General features: G+C 35.0%; 1 protein-coding gene and 1 pseudogene across 5 annotated transcripts in view; both read right to left on the bottom strand.

Moving 5' to 3' along the window:
* LOC128171013 (uncharacterized) overlaps positions 1-12223 on the bottom strand; it is a 136583-nt pseudogene extending 124360 nt beyond the window's left edge.
* Positions 1-15666, bottom strand: part of LOC128171010 (uncharacterized) — a 555905-nt gene that overhangs the window by 277391 nt on the left and 262848 nt on the right. Inside the window, exon 6 of one of the 5 annotated variants that reach the window (XR_008241979.1) lies at positions 15428-15555. The exons of the other annotated variants lie outside the window; for them this stretch is intronic. The gene's annotated coding sequence lies outside the window, so the exon portion shown is untranslated. Of the gene's footprint in view, positions 1-15427; positions 15556-15666 lie in introns of those variants that run through there. 5 annotated transcript variants of the gene reach the window in all.

Raw genomic sequence — 15666 nt, forward strand, 5'->3', positions numbered from 1 at the left:
TGATAAGTACCTTAAACTGAATGTAATATAAAAAGGGAAAATACAAACTAACGGTGCTACCGCTGTGGCGAGCGCAGCAAGAATATCACTTACAACGGTTGATCCAAAAGCTATGTCCTACTATATGCACTGCGTTCCACAATGGTAAAATGATACATCCAACCTTGCATCATTGTCATTATTTTGACAGTTATCAACTAACCTTTTTTTTGAGAGAGAAAAATATATAATATCTCTAAGTTTAAAATAATTCTTACAAGATACATAGACTTGGTTAATCCCCCTAAAACCGTTCTTTATTTTTGAAGAAAATTGATCAGTCTGTAAAATGTAATTTGTGTTTAATTTGGTCAAAAATGTAAATACAGCTTTATTTTCCTTCTTTACCTCATTGTTATATGACTAACGACAATAACATATGGCTCTTAGTTGTGTGTGTGTGTATTTAAGGAATAGAGTATCATTGTTGGATGTCTATCGGGATATAAATACGGGTTGGTCACGTGATCAAATCCCATAAAGGCCGAAGGGCTTTATGGTAGATTTGATCACGTATCAACCCGTTTTTATATCCCGAAAGACATCCAAAAATGATACCTTATTTTTTATATTTACATTTGTTGCAAATTATGACAATAACAATGCTCCATACTTTCTTTTTTGTGATGACCTAGAAAGCCTCTTCGATTAAGATGACGTAACAAAAAATAGTACAACAATGTTGCAAGTATTTGATTATCATGATTAATAAATATAACCCCGTCGGGGAACATTTTAATTTAGATGATCACAAATGGGAGGACATGATGGTTTTGGTCATTGATCACAACCCTAACTGGACAGATGCGGAGAGAAAAAACAAAGAAAAATTTTGGATGCATAGACTGAAGTCATTCCGCCCTGACGGCATTAACAAATTAAGTGACTTCACCAAAATGAACATCAACTAAGTACTGATTTGTTTTCTTAGCAATATCACCATCTTCATCTTTTTCGGTCCATGTACAAACTATTAATCATGTTATTTATTCAAATTATTAGCTATTTCCTTAATCGGTTTTGTTCTTTTGCTTTATTTCACTTCCATTAGTTTTTACATTCATGATTATTTATGTGGTCTTTTACAGGGCCAATCTTCCCTACAAACTTTCACTACGAATTATCTTACTAGTACAACTTAATTAAGAGCAACCCCCAATTAGCAAGTTAATTCGTTCGCGTTATCTTTCAGCACTTCTTCACAGACCGTCCGCTGCGTCGGACGGGATTTTTCTTTCTCGGGCTCGAATTCTTAAATATAAAGATGTAGCTGCCACGTTTTGATCCGGTGTTTAAACATTATCTAGTTTTTATATATTATTTAGTTTAGTTTAGTGCTAGTTTTGTAGATGTTTTTCTTCTTTCTTATGTAGTTTTTATTTTGTTGTCCTGAAGAAGGGACGGGTTGTCCCGAAAATTTGACAATATTTTACTTTATTGTTCGTGTCGTTGGTTATTTTTAGTGCTTTTTTATATTTCATCTTATAACCTTGTATCTTTTGATCCGACACTTTAGATAACGAGTGTTGTTGGTTTGCTAGTGCTTCTTATATATATATATTTATATATATATATATATATATATATATATATATATATATATATATATATATATATATATATATATATATATATATATATACATGTATATATATATATATATATATATATTGGCTGCGTCGCAGAGTAATACATCGCATGTGCTATGAAAAATGAAAATAGTAGCTTTAATTATTGTTGTTTTAAAGTGTGCAAATTTGAAATAATATAAATATTATTAATAAGGAATCATTCTTTGAATAGTATGAGGTGATAATTTCTGTCGGAGCGCTGTCAAATCTATCATAAAGCCCATCGGGCTTTATTGGATTTGGCCACGCCCCGACCAAAATTATCAACTAATAATACTCAAAGAATGATTAATTTTGTCCTTAAATAATCTCTCTTCAAACTAAAAATAATTTTTTAAAAATCAACATAAACACACATCATATGTGGCAGGTATCGCATTTTATACTGGTTATAATAGCCTTAGAACATGCGTTACTGTGTTTGATCCACTTCTAAAGAACAGGGGCATACAAGGCGTTGTATATCCCCCACTCGGAGCAATGAGGACAAAAGAATTTCAATTCAAGTTAGAATATTAATTTTTGACTTGTATGCATTGTTTTTATTATAAATTTCACGACGGAAGTCAATATGGTGATTTCATTCTATAAACACGACAGGCATAAGTTTCCAAATTAAGCTGCACATCGCTTTTTGCCTAAATCTTGAACACTCACTGTTCTTAATAGCAAAAGTAGGTATGAATGGGTCCTGACTCCATCCTAAAAGTACTTTTATCTAAAGAATTAGTTTATATTGATTTTTTATTGATTTATTAAAGTGGAGTCTAGACCCATAATGGGTCAAATTGGTGATTTTCACCAAAAACGTTTTACTTTATTAAAAATTGTCAAGGAGTTAATTCATTCACACGTACTCTAATGTGTCAACTGTGATAAGCGGAGGCTCGTAGTCCATTATTCTCCATGGAGAAGGTGTTCGAATCCTATAGACGGCGTTTTATTTTTTATAATTCATTTGCCTTTAAGTATAACATGCTTTGATTTTTTATTGGATTATTATGAAAAAAATATCTAATACCGTTTTTATAATGACAACAATTACGTAATGTTCATAATCTGTACACATAATGTCGGATAAAAATAGCGCTAGCATTGATATATGATCATGATGTAATGCTTAGACAACATCGAATAAAACAAAGGAGATAAGTAGCAAGTGCATTTTTTATTGTATATCATGTATTTGTCAGAGAATGCATTTCTATATTATACATGTACATGTACTGATGTTCAAATTTCAAATATAAAGATTTTTTTATATGTTCATATTCCATTTCAAAATCCTGGGTACGGGGGATTTGTCAGGCCTTGTACGCTCTTGTCCTTTATCACAGGAAATCTAGCCCGAGATCAATATGACGTCACACTTTTTAATCTATCACTTGATTACGTATCTCGACTCAATACGAACAATGGAAGCATGTAAAAAATTCTCCTGGGTCCCACCAAAGATTATGCACTACTCAAAACGTGTCTTCAAACTTGAAGGCATCGTTAATTACAAGTTTAATGTTAGCCATTTGTCGGCATAGCACCAAGTGAAAAACATTAGAGATCAATATGAGATGTAGACAAAAAAATCTTCATGAACCAGTAGGTAAAGTTCGTTCTTTTTCCTGCGCGCACTATTTCTTAGGGATATTTTTGCTTGCTGGCGCTGTGTGCCGGGGAGCTGTGCTCGCTATAAAAGAGCCAATGTAGCAGCATCAAGCGTGGAGTTTGATTTTCGCTTGTGACGTCACAATTTAAATGCGTTAGCGTTTGTGACGTCATAATTTAACTCATCTCTTAACATTTGAATATCCTTTCCGTGTTATGATGGCGTATCTGCGGTAGCTTTCCACAACATTTTACATGCTAAAGATATGTGGAATGTAAGATTATTTCTTTAACATTAACCAGAATTAAAGCTAGAAGCCATTTACCAAATTCTTCAAAGATCTTATAATACTTGGATAGAAAACTCATGTTTATTTTTTGCGATTGAGAGCATGATGACGTTAATACAGATGTGAACTTCCGTACGCTTTGATCACTCATCTAGATGAAGTTCGCCTCCGATAACTAAAATGTTCTTGTACATAAAATTACACTATTGTCCAAATGCGTTGATCCAAAAACAATGGTTCACTTTAAAAGATGAAGTGCGCCTCATTAAATCATGTTCTAACTTTTTACCAAATATAGCTGTACTGTCTGAGTGTAAAAAGACAAAACGAAGAAAGTCCATACACTGTTTATTGAGTTTTATCTACATCATTTTTATATAGTAATACGTAGTATGTATTTCACCCGTAGATATAATACCAGTAAAAACATATTTTACAGTAATCACATGTATAAACAAAATGAACGAAAAAGTGAACAGGCTCACATACCCCACTCCCCCCATAGTTTGACAGTGCTACATATATCGCATAGCCCCCTAACTCCGTCACTACCCTAACTTCACTTTCGGGAAACTCCTCGCCGTTTGAAATCAAGTACGATTATGACGTCATTTTTTACATGTCAAAAATCTTTAATCAAATGTCAACAATTTGTAACGGTTAAATTTAAAAATGTGTCAAAAAATAACAGAATTAAACCTTGTTCATTTTATGCACCTTTAATTGTGTGAAATCAGCTAAAACTTTTTCACGAGTGCACTAAAATATCAATATTTCTGGCATGCGGGCCCATTCGATCATTTACGGTGGTCAGCCATTTTTTGAGAGGTCAAGATGAAACATTTCACATGTAATACATTTTTGATTAAGGTAATTAATACATTTTTTTCAGTCCGCAATAGCCTTCATGCACTACTCTTGATGATGACGTCAAATCGCTAATGCCGATACTTTTGCCTTATATAGGGTATAGATATATCCGGTATATCGCTATTTAGAATATGCTACATTTCTAAAAATGTAATAAATAAATCATATAATAAGTAATATATTAATTAATGATTTAAGATATTTGAAATATGTAAGGACATAAATCAAACGGCATCCATACATTCTGAAAAAGCCATTGTGATTGTTGTTACATGGACCCATTTTTTATTCTGGCCTAGATACAAATGGAGTTTTAACTAAATTGTTAATGTGTCTTCATTCCCTGCCGTATCATAGAGCATGTGGGTGACGGAGTTAGGTTCATAAGATACAATAAGCACGCGTGATAAACGTCGTATTCAGAGGGCTTATTTGTATAAAAATAAAAATATTTTTGTTAATAATTTTAAAAATTATATTGTTTCAGATTATATTTAGTGATTGCAAATGATAAAAACCACAAAAAATAATTTACAGAGAAACGCGGGAGGTTGTCTGCTTATGGTGACGGAGTTTGGGTACTCAGTGATAATAAAATGGCAAGGTACACATAAAATACACATTAATTTGATAAAGAGAATAACTTCATCAGATAAAGACTTCCTGAAAATATGTACATCTATTCCTATGTGAACCACATCATTCTAAATTCTAAACGGACGAAATTCCCAAAAAATTTAGGACCCTGAATTTTTACGGTATTATGCACATTTACACTACGTGTCCAAAATACCTTGATCAATATAGCCCAGTTTACTATGTGCAAAAAATCCACCATTAATATACATATAGGTATATTTTCACAAAATAAATCATAAAAATAATATTAGGTTATAAACTTATGGTCGAATATGGATCACCCTTCTCACCCTTTAATCTCCAACCACATTGATTAAGACATTTATAAAATCAAATATTAACTGTTTCTCAATAAACTCTCCTGATATTCAATTAACTTTCATAGAAAACATGGCAGGGGTCAAAAACATAAATTACGGTTCTTAGGCGAAACTTTATCTAAAAAACATTGTGAAAAAGGGGAATAACTTTTTATTCGTTTCTAATTGAAGAATTCAAATTCGAGTTATTCCCCTTTGAATATGGTGTTAACGTATATACAAGATTTCTTATTTGCAAAGTCAAAAAAAAAAAAAAAATCACACATTAATCCAAATTTTAAGTGACAACTATGTCCAAGCACTAAATTACACCTGGGTTTTATAAGAAAATTCAAACGACCTAAATATGTAAAACAGAGAACATGTAAAATGAGAATTTACTTAACCAATTCTAGGACAAGTAAAAAGCTATCAATGTGACAGCAAGCTGGGGTTTCTTTTATGTGCACATTATACATAATCCATTTATCAACCCTGAATTGATAAAAACTACCTATCTAGAGAAATGGAGTATCCTAGATACAATAGAGTATCCTATATACAATGTAGTATCCTATATACAATGGATTATCCTATATACAATGGAGTAACACATATACAATAGTTTATGGAGTATCATATAACAATGGAGTATCCTATATATACAATGGAGTACCCTATATACAATGGAGTATCCTATATACAATGGAGTATCCTATATATACAATGGAGTATCCTATATACCATGGAGTATCCTATATACCATGGAGTATCCTATATACTATGGAGTATCCTATATATACAATGGAGTATCCTATATACCATGGAGTATCCTATATACCATGGAGTATCCTATATATAATGGAGTATCCTATATACCATGGAGTATCCTATATACCATAGAGTATCCTAGATACAATGGAGTATCCTAGATACAATGGAGTATCCTATATACAATGGAGCATCCTATATACAATGTAGTATACTATATACAATGGAGAAATTTTTACTGCTTTTAAATAGGAATAACGTGAATTCTACAGCGAACCGTACACGCATAGTTTTCGTGCATGTAACAATTTGTATTATTATACTTTCATGTTAAATACTGAAATCTGATTGTTGGTAATCCGTTCTATTACCCTCAGCGTGAGCAACACACTTGGGAACAGGTAACACAACGAATTGTTACATGCGCGTAAATTATGCGCGTACGGTTCGCCGTAAAATTCACTTCATTTCTATTTAAAACAGTAAAATGTTCTTTAAAATTAAGACATTCAGTATAATAAAATAAATAGTGCCTGTTATGGAAGGGTAACTGTTGAAATTGACATCCCTCGACAACCATTGTCAACCTCCGCTTCGCGTCGGTTGACAATGGTTGTCTCGGGGTATCAAATTCAACAGTTACCATTCCAAACAGGCACTATTTATATAATGTTACCCGTTGCTAAGTGCGTTGCTAACGCTGAGGGTAATAAAACAGATTATGAACTGCGTCCTAGCCAATTAGATTTCAGTATTTAACATGAAAGTATAACAAAAATGTTTGCTACAGACAGAATGAGGGACAGACAGACACACAAGGGTAAAACAGTATACCCCCTCTCCTTTAGAGCGGGGGTATGATAACCATAAATGTTCAAATTGATAAAGATCTATCACAATTTTTAATCATTCAGGTGTTTTTTCCGTTTTTTTTTCATTAATAGTCAGTTTGTGTATATGTTTTATGTTTACAATAATCCATTTTAGTGAAGAGAAATTTGTATAACATTCAGACAGACAGACACACAAGGGTAAAACAGTATATTGTAACCCCCTCTCCTTCAGAGCGGGGCTATGATAACCATAAATGTTCAAATTGATAAAGATCTATCACAAATTTTAATCATTCATATTTTTTTACATCCAGTTTTTATAGACTTCATATAAATATTTATTTTATGTTTATGATAATTTATTTTTAGCAAAGTAAAATGTGTATAACATTCCACACTCAGCAACAGACAGCCATGTTTGGATGATCACAAAGTGTGAAATAAACAGGAGTCAGTATTACAGTCCATGTGAATTATACACAGATCAATTTCAGCTGCAGATGTTGAACAAAGTGACAAACAACATGTGTGGTTTTGAGAGCAGACTAGATTTGTACAGAAACATTTACAACCTGTCAATACCCCAGCTATCTCCATTCTACGGCTGGTGTTGAGCTGGACATGGCGTCCCCATCAGGACGGGGTGTGTCTTCATCTACAAGTCAACAAGTCATTAATTAGCGGTTAATTATTTAATATCATACAGGTTATGAAATGATAGAGCTACATCTACAAATTATAAGTTTAAACTGATTACATTGACACATGCTTTTATATTTATCTATTTAGTTAAACCAATTCAATTAACTTGTACCAAAATTACTTATTACCAATACATGCCTCATCATATTAATCACAATGACCATTTATTCTAATTAACTAAATACAATGACATGTGACTGTACATCTAATTAATGAAATAGATACAGCTAACCCTGTAACAATGAGCTGTTTATATTGACAAACAATCACACAGATAAACATGTCTTACATGTATCTTATTGACTGATAATTAACACGGACTGTGTGTCTTAGTTATCTATATCTAATTAATGTGAATGATTATGACTCAGACCTACCTGTCAGAGCGTCCTGTCTGGTGATATACCTGTATACAACCACTGTCTTGTTGGACGGTGATCCGACCCAGAGACAGTGAGTGTTGACATCATAACTAAGGCTCCGTGGTGAGAATATCCCTGATGGTCTTATCAGTAGATGTGACAGGAACTGACCGTCCCTGTCTAACATATGTACTGAGTCGGTTTCACCGTCACACACCAGGATGTGTGACAGCGCGTCAGTACAGATTCCACATGGTTGTAATCCTGATCCTGATGGATGTCCTGTGTAGGAGAAACGATGTCTTCCTCCACGCTCTGTCACCACTACAGCATCAAACTCAGAAAAAACGTTACAGTCAGACACCACGACATCCCCATTGTTGTTCTCTGTTATATAGTTAGGATCACTATACAGTCCCAGTCCTGTGTTGTCGTTCTGTATGGTTTGTGTGAGTTGTCCACTCTGGTTGTACCGGGTTACCTTGCCCATGTTGCCTGTGCCTGTCCTATTGTTCCACATCCCGACCAGTAGATCCCCAGTGGACGGGGACCAGTACACACACTGTTGTCTCCATGTAAAGTCTGTTCTCTCTATAAATGTGGTGGTTGTTTTCATATCCTTTGACAGTTTGTTAATGTTATAATTACTACCTATATAAATCAGTTCACTCTCACTGTTCACTGTGTGTAATCCATTAGACAATGTATAAACACTATCTGAATGCTCCACACGATGTAGAGGGACACCTGTTGTGTCTGTCAAGATGATATTGTCTTCATCATCACTGACCCAGACCCGGTCCGATCTCACACAGGAAATGTGAAAACAACCACCAACACCTGTCACTGTGAGAGAGTGAAGTAACTTCGGGGGAGACATCAGTTTCAGCAGACACTAGTTTCCTTGCTGTGGTTTTTCTGTCCCTGTGGTTGGGATTTTACTCAGTGACTCCATCACATCAGCAGTGGCTGGATTCAGATCTACAAACATCAGACACAAACAGTCAGATGGAACTGATTGATTACAAACATCACATCTTGTATAATGATTGGTACAGCAATGTTTGTCTGTCACAATGAATCAGTTATCATTATCAATTAATAATAAACATATGTACATGTATTTAATTACGGTAATTCATTCATTTATTACTGAAAAACATACATATATCTGATGAGTCAATTATATAACAGACATGTAATGTATTTATATGTATGTGATGTTGATTGTTTATAAATAAATATGTACTTATATTATATTGACAAATGATAAAGATCACATTCTATATATGTCCGACTTGTGACTACATATTACAGTGGAGCCTCAGATATCCGGACGCCAGATATCCGGACGCTTCACTTTCCGGTCGATTTTTATTGGGAACGGAATTTTTACACAATAATTTGTCTCGTTTATCCGGAATTCCGCGTTCCGGATCCGGACGGTCAAATTTTACCACATAATACAGTTTTCCTTTAAATTTTACCTCATTTAACCGGACGGTCACATTTTAGTGTTCGGGGGCACAAAAGTTTTTTATGCGCAAGTGCAAATTGGTGTAAAAACATCTGACACTGGTTGTTGGTTTTAAACAATGCCTTCGTCCGGTAATCGGGGTCACCTGTGTCACGCTATGTACTCGCCGGAGGATATTACGATAACCATGGATGCGACATGTTTAATTGTCGCCATTTAACTTATGAACTGTTATTGTTTGATTAAAATGTCATGAAAATTGTTAAATTTGTGTTTTAAAAATTCATCTATTGATTGAATTACAATTCTATTAATCGTAGTGTGATTAGATCGTTTGTACGCCTATTCATTTTAAAACGTAATTGAATTGAAAAATTTGATAATTTGAGTTCTGTTAACGATAGTTATTAAGACCGCTTGGGATGTTCAGGGTATCGACATTAATTTTATAGCGCGTGTTCAATTAACAGTGTAATAATAATTTATGCCAAACATGGCGTGGATGATCATGAGTGTTCACGCTACTTGTAAATATCGCTTGGGTGCAATTAACTCTATAGAAAGATGGATACGTAAAACTTAGCTTGGGTAAGTTCTATCAATGAAAAAAAGCTTGGACAATTATCAATAAGGGAATATATACAGATTTTCATCCATTTTCAATCATTAAATGTTGAGCAGCTTTAAACATGTCAACACCACCGGCCAAGAGAGCGAGAGTTGCGATCACCGCTAGCTTGAAGAAAAAGATTTGTCAGCGTAAAGTGTTGCCTTGTAGAATGTAGTGCTTGCTTTCCTGTGGAAAAAACATACCTTAAATAATGTTTTTAACAATATTTTGTTTTCTTAATTTAAAAAAAAAAATCAACTTTTTTTTGTAGTCCTTATGGCTATCAAAATAAAATATTTAATTGTATAATTTATTTATGAGTTATATTTCCATAAATATTAAAGGTAAATATCACAATTCAGATATCCGGACGCTTCACCTATCCGGACGATTTGGCCTGGGGACAAAAGTGTCCGGATAAGTGAGGCTCCACTGTATATAATTTACAATGATAATGACTCAGACTTACCTGTCAGAGCGCCCTGTCTGGTGATATACCTGTATATAACCACCGTGTTGTTGTCCCCTGATCCGACCCAGATACGGTGAGTGTTGACATCATAACTCAGGCCCCACGGTGAGAATATCCCTGATGGTCTTATCAGTAGATGTGACAGGAACTGACCGTCACTGTCTAACATCTGTACTGTTTTGGTTCTACCATCACACACCAGGATGTGTGACAGCGCGTCAGTACAGATTCCACGTGGCTGTAGTCCTGATCCTGATGGAGGTCCTGTGTAGGAGAAACGATGTCTTCATCCACGCTCTGTCACCACTACAGCACCAGACTCATCGTCATAGTCAGACACCACGACATCCCCATTGTTGTTCTCTGTTATATAGTTAGGTTTTCTATACAGTCCCCGTCCTGTGTTGTCATTCTGTATGGTTTGTGTGAGTTGTCCACTCTGGTTGTACCGGGTTACCTTAGCTGTCTCTGTATCATTGTTATCCATCACGACCAGTAGATCCCCAAGGGACGGGGACCAGTACACACACCGTGGTTCCAATGTAGAGTCTGTTCTCTCTATAAATGTGGTGGTTGTTTTCATATCATTTGACAGTTTGTTGATGTTATAATTCCTATCTATATAAATCAGTTCACTCTCACTGTTCACTGTGTGTGAATCACTGACCCAGACCCGGTCTGATGTCACACAGGAAATGTGTAAACAACAATCAACACCTGTCAGTGTGAGATATTGATGGAACTCAGCACCAGACGTCAGTTTCAGCAGATACTGGTTTCCTACGCGTCGGTTTCCTCTCTCTGTGATTTGGATTGCACTCAGTGATTCCATCACATCCTCCTTGTTGAGTGACTCAGTCATGGAGAGCTGGCTGGTGTGGAGTGTAAGATGTATCTGGGGGAGGGCTGTCTTTATGAAGGAGAGGAATTGTAGTGCACTGAATGTGAATACTGGCTGTACATATCTGAGTTCATATTCCTGAAGGCTGACAATATGTCTGCTCATTTCTATCATCTGTTTTAAACATCTGTGTTTGAAATCAAAGTCACAAAACACATTTTTCATGAAATCTTTTCTCACTTTGTTAATGAGATGCTTCAGTGTCTGGGCCTTTGTTAACATCTCTGATTGATAGCGGGAGAATTCTGTGTGACAGGTTTTGAAATCAGTTTTGATTCGTGGCAGGAGAACAGGTCTGTAAAAGAGAGCCTCACTTCTGATGGTGTGAATGGTTCCTCTGTGTTGTTGTTGCTTTGTTTTATAGGCTGTTTGTATATCCATAATTTCGTGTTGTCCTTGGCCATAGAGAAAACTTCTGAATCGGTGCGATTGGTCCTCGGAACAAGAATCACACACAGGAACTTGACAAGCTTCACAGTACTTTATATAAACATGGCTAGGATGTCTCACACAGATCTCTTGTGTTGGGATGTAGTTGATTTTATCACGGTGTGACACAACATCATGGTCTATTGTTTGGAGATCTATTACATGGTTCTCTTTACACTGGGGACACAGATCACATGGACACGATACACAATGGTACTCTGTGTCCCCCGGACACTTAGAACACTTATGTGCTCTATATGGGGAACTTGCTGTGTCCATGTCTACATCTTTGAATCACAACCTGTTTAATAAAAATAAAAAGTTTTAGAATTATGTCAACCACATTCTCTCAAAAATATCTAATAATATAATTAATTTATAAAATATCATTATATATTTACATCATCCAGTGTCTTTGTCTGTGATAACACTACGTATCGGTTTTGTACTATATAACCCATAACACAAATGACGCCAAATTGAGGCGCCGGCGGGGTTTGCTTATTTATAATTAAAGATTTAATTGTACGATGGCTTAAAATTATATAAATATAAGTAATAAGGAATCATTCTTTGAATATTATGAGGTGATAATTTCGGTCGGGGCTTGATCAACGAAGGGCTTTATTGGATTTGATCACGCCCCGACCGAAATTATCACCTCATAATACTCAAAGAACGATTCCTTATTCCTTATATAATATCATTTTGTGTGTAGGAAATATATAAATTTAAACCAGCCTTTATTTTAAAATAATATTTTTTCATTCATAGATAAATTATGGTCTATTATCATCAGATAATAAAAACACTCGACCAGTAGATAATTTTCTTTGTTAAAACTTTGAAAAATTTCTTTTTGACATTTTCTGCTAAACATTGGTGACTTTCTCCCTCCCTCTTTTTTCTGTATCTGCTTCATACATTCAGTGCTAAGTATGGTCTCTCTCTCTCCCTCTTTCTCTCTCTCTCTCCCTGTCTAACATTCACTTTCTAACTTTCTCTCACTCTCTCCCTCTCTCTTTACAAAATATAAACTTTCTTTTTCTCTCTTTCTGTCTCTAATTCTCCTTCCTTTCCTGAGCAACATGTACTCTTGCTCTCTTTGTCTCACTATCTCTGACCTTCTTCATTCTCTCTCTCTCTCCCTCTCTCTCTAACATTCCCTGTTTAACATGTACTCTTGCTCTTTCTTTCTCTACCACTCTCTCTCTCTTTCTCTCTCTCCAACCAAAATATGTACTTTCTCTTTGTTTCTCTTTCAGTTTTCTGATCAACATGTACTTTTTCTCTCTTTGTCTCATAATCTCTGACATTCTCCATTAATCTCTCTCTCTCTCTCTCTCTCTCTCTCTCTCTCTCTCTTTCTCTTTCTTTTAGATATTTACTATTATCAGACATTATCTGCCAAGGAAATACAAGTGCTCTTTCTTCCAGTCTTTCTCACATGTATGCCAGCTTTCTGTGTCTATTTCTCTCTCATTCAGATGTATGTTCTCTCTTTGCTCTCTCTCTCTCTCTCTCTACTTTCTATCATTTGTTTAACATGTACTCTTGCTCTTTTTCTCACACTTTCTTTCTCTCTCACTCTCTTTCTCTCTCTCTCTCTCTCTCTCTCTCTCTCTCTCTCTCTCTCTCTCTCCAAAATATGTACTTTCTCCTCTTTTTCATTCAATTTTCTAGAGAACATGTACTCTTGCTCTCTTTGCTCTCTCTATCTCTGACATTCTTAATTAAAGTCTCTCTCTCTCTCTCTCTCACTCTCTCTCTCTCTCTCTCTCATATCTACTATTTTCAGACATTCTCTGCCAAGGAAATATAAGTGCTCTTTATTCCAGTCTTCCCAACATGTATACCAGCTTTTGGGGTGTATTTCCCTCTCAACGAGATGTATGTACATACTATCTCTCTCTCCCTCTCTCTCACACTTTCTTTTTTTAAACATTTATTTACTCGGTTATTGCTGCTAAATATGCAAGCTTGCTCTTCTTTATCTTTCTTTCTCTCTTTCACTTTTTCTTACTTACATGTCCTCTCTCTCTCTTTCTTTCTTTCTCCCTTTCTTCCTCTGCTTATCGTGTACTCTTGCTACTCTCTTTTACTTCTTTGCTTCACCAGAACTTTTGCTTTTTCTCTTTTTCACTTTTTTAGCAACTTGTGTTCTTTATGTTTGCGCTCTCTCTCTCAAACTTTCTCTGTTTAAGATTTACTTTGCCTCTCCTTACTTTATTTCTCTGTGTTACACAACCATTATATCTCCATTCCTCTGCTAAACATGCACTTTTGTTTTTACTCTCTTTCTCTCTCTTCCTCTCTCATTCCCTTTTCTTCCAACATGTAAATGAACTCTTGCTCTGTCACACATGAACTCTCTCTCTCTCTTAAATCTGTACTTTACCTCTCTCTCTTGTTCACTGAGCAACATGCAATCTTGTTTTTACTATCTCCGGCATTCTTCATTAAACATTCTCTTGCACACTCTCTCTCTCTCTCTCTCTCTCTCTCTCTCTCTCTCTCTCTCTCTCTCTCTCTCTCTCTCTCTCTTCACTATTTTTACACCTTACTATCAAATATTATCAAATATATGTAAAATGAGAACTTTCCAAATCATATATGAGGTCATTTATATTAAATACTGGCTTATGACATATGATTGGCTATCCCTTTATCCTGGCTGATTGTTTGAATGTCCCCAGGAAGATGATTAAATATCCCGGCCCTGACATTACCACTAGGATATGTTATTCTTGTTTACAGATCAACCATCAAATGGGGATGGGGGCAATAGCTATATTGTCAGTTCCTTGGTAAGAAATTGATGCAGTCCTCGACCTAGGCCTTCGGGCAACAGATCTTACCCCAGGACTAACACAATGACTACTTCCTTCATATCCATTTAAAAGATGAGTACTATAATGTCTATGAATGACACACGACAACGAACTTGTGATAGCAATGGGTCTCCGAAATGACTCAGGTGACCTAAAATACAAAGTGTAGCTACACAAACATAGTGCTATTACATGAATGCTATATAGCTACACAAACATAGTGATATTACATGAATACTATATAGCTACACAAACATAGTGCTATTACATGAATACTATATAGCTACACAAACATAGTGATATTACATGAATACTATATAGCTACACAAACATAGTGTTATTACATGAATACTATATAGCTACACAAACATAGTGATATTACATGAATGCTATATAGCTACACAAACATAGTGATATTACATGAATACTATATAGCTACACAAACATAGTGCTATTACATGAATACTATATAGCTACACAAACATAGTGATATTACAAGAATACTATACCACATAAACTCTTTCTTTGCTCCATCAGTCCACTCTTTATTGATACACAAGGAACCTGTAAAGAGACCTCAAACTATCATACTGTTATTTTCTCAATACATGTTCAAGTTGCAAAACCTATTGTCTTTTTTTTAATAGGTTTACTAGATTGATGTTGAGCAAAATCAATACCACATAAAAATGCTATGTTGAAGACAAGCTAATACAGTGAAGATGAGTTAATACAGTGAAGTCTCAGATTCCCGGTCGTCTCTGATTCCCAGTCACTTCTATAAGTTTCATGTCACACTGTAATGAAGCAGAAACAACTTTATAAATACACTGATCACTAACAATGGGCCTTTCTGTATTTGATCAGCATAAAATATTTGAAGGTAAACATTTACTGTCCAAGAAACG

Source organism: Crassostrea angulata, chromosome 2, assembly GCF_025612915.1.
Source record: "Crassostrea angulata isolate pt1a10 chromosome 2, ASM2561291v2, whole genome shotgun sequence".
Lineage (NCBI taxonomy): Eukaryota > Metazoa > Mollusca > Bivalvia > Ostreida > Ostreidae > Magallana > Magallana angulata.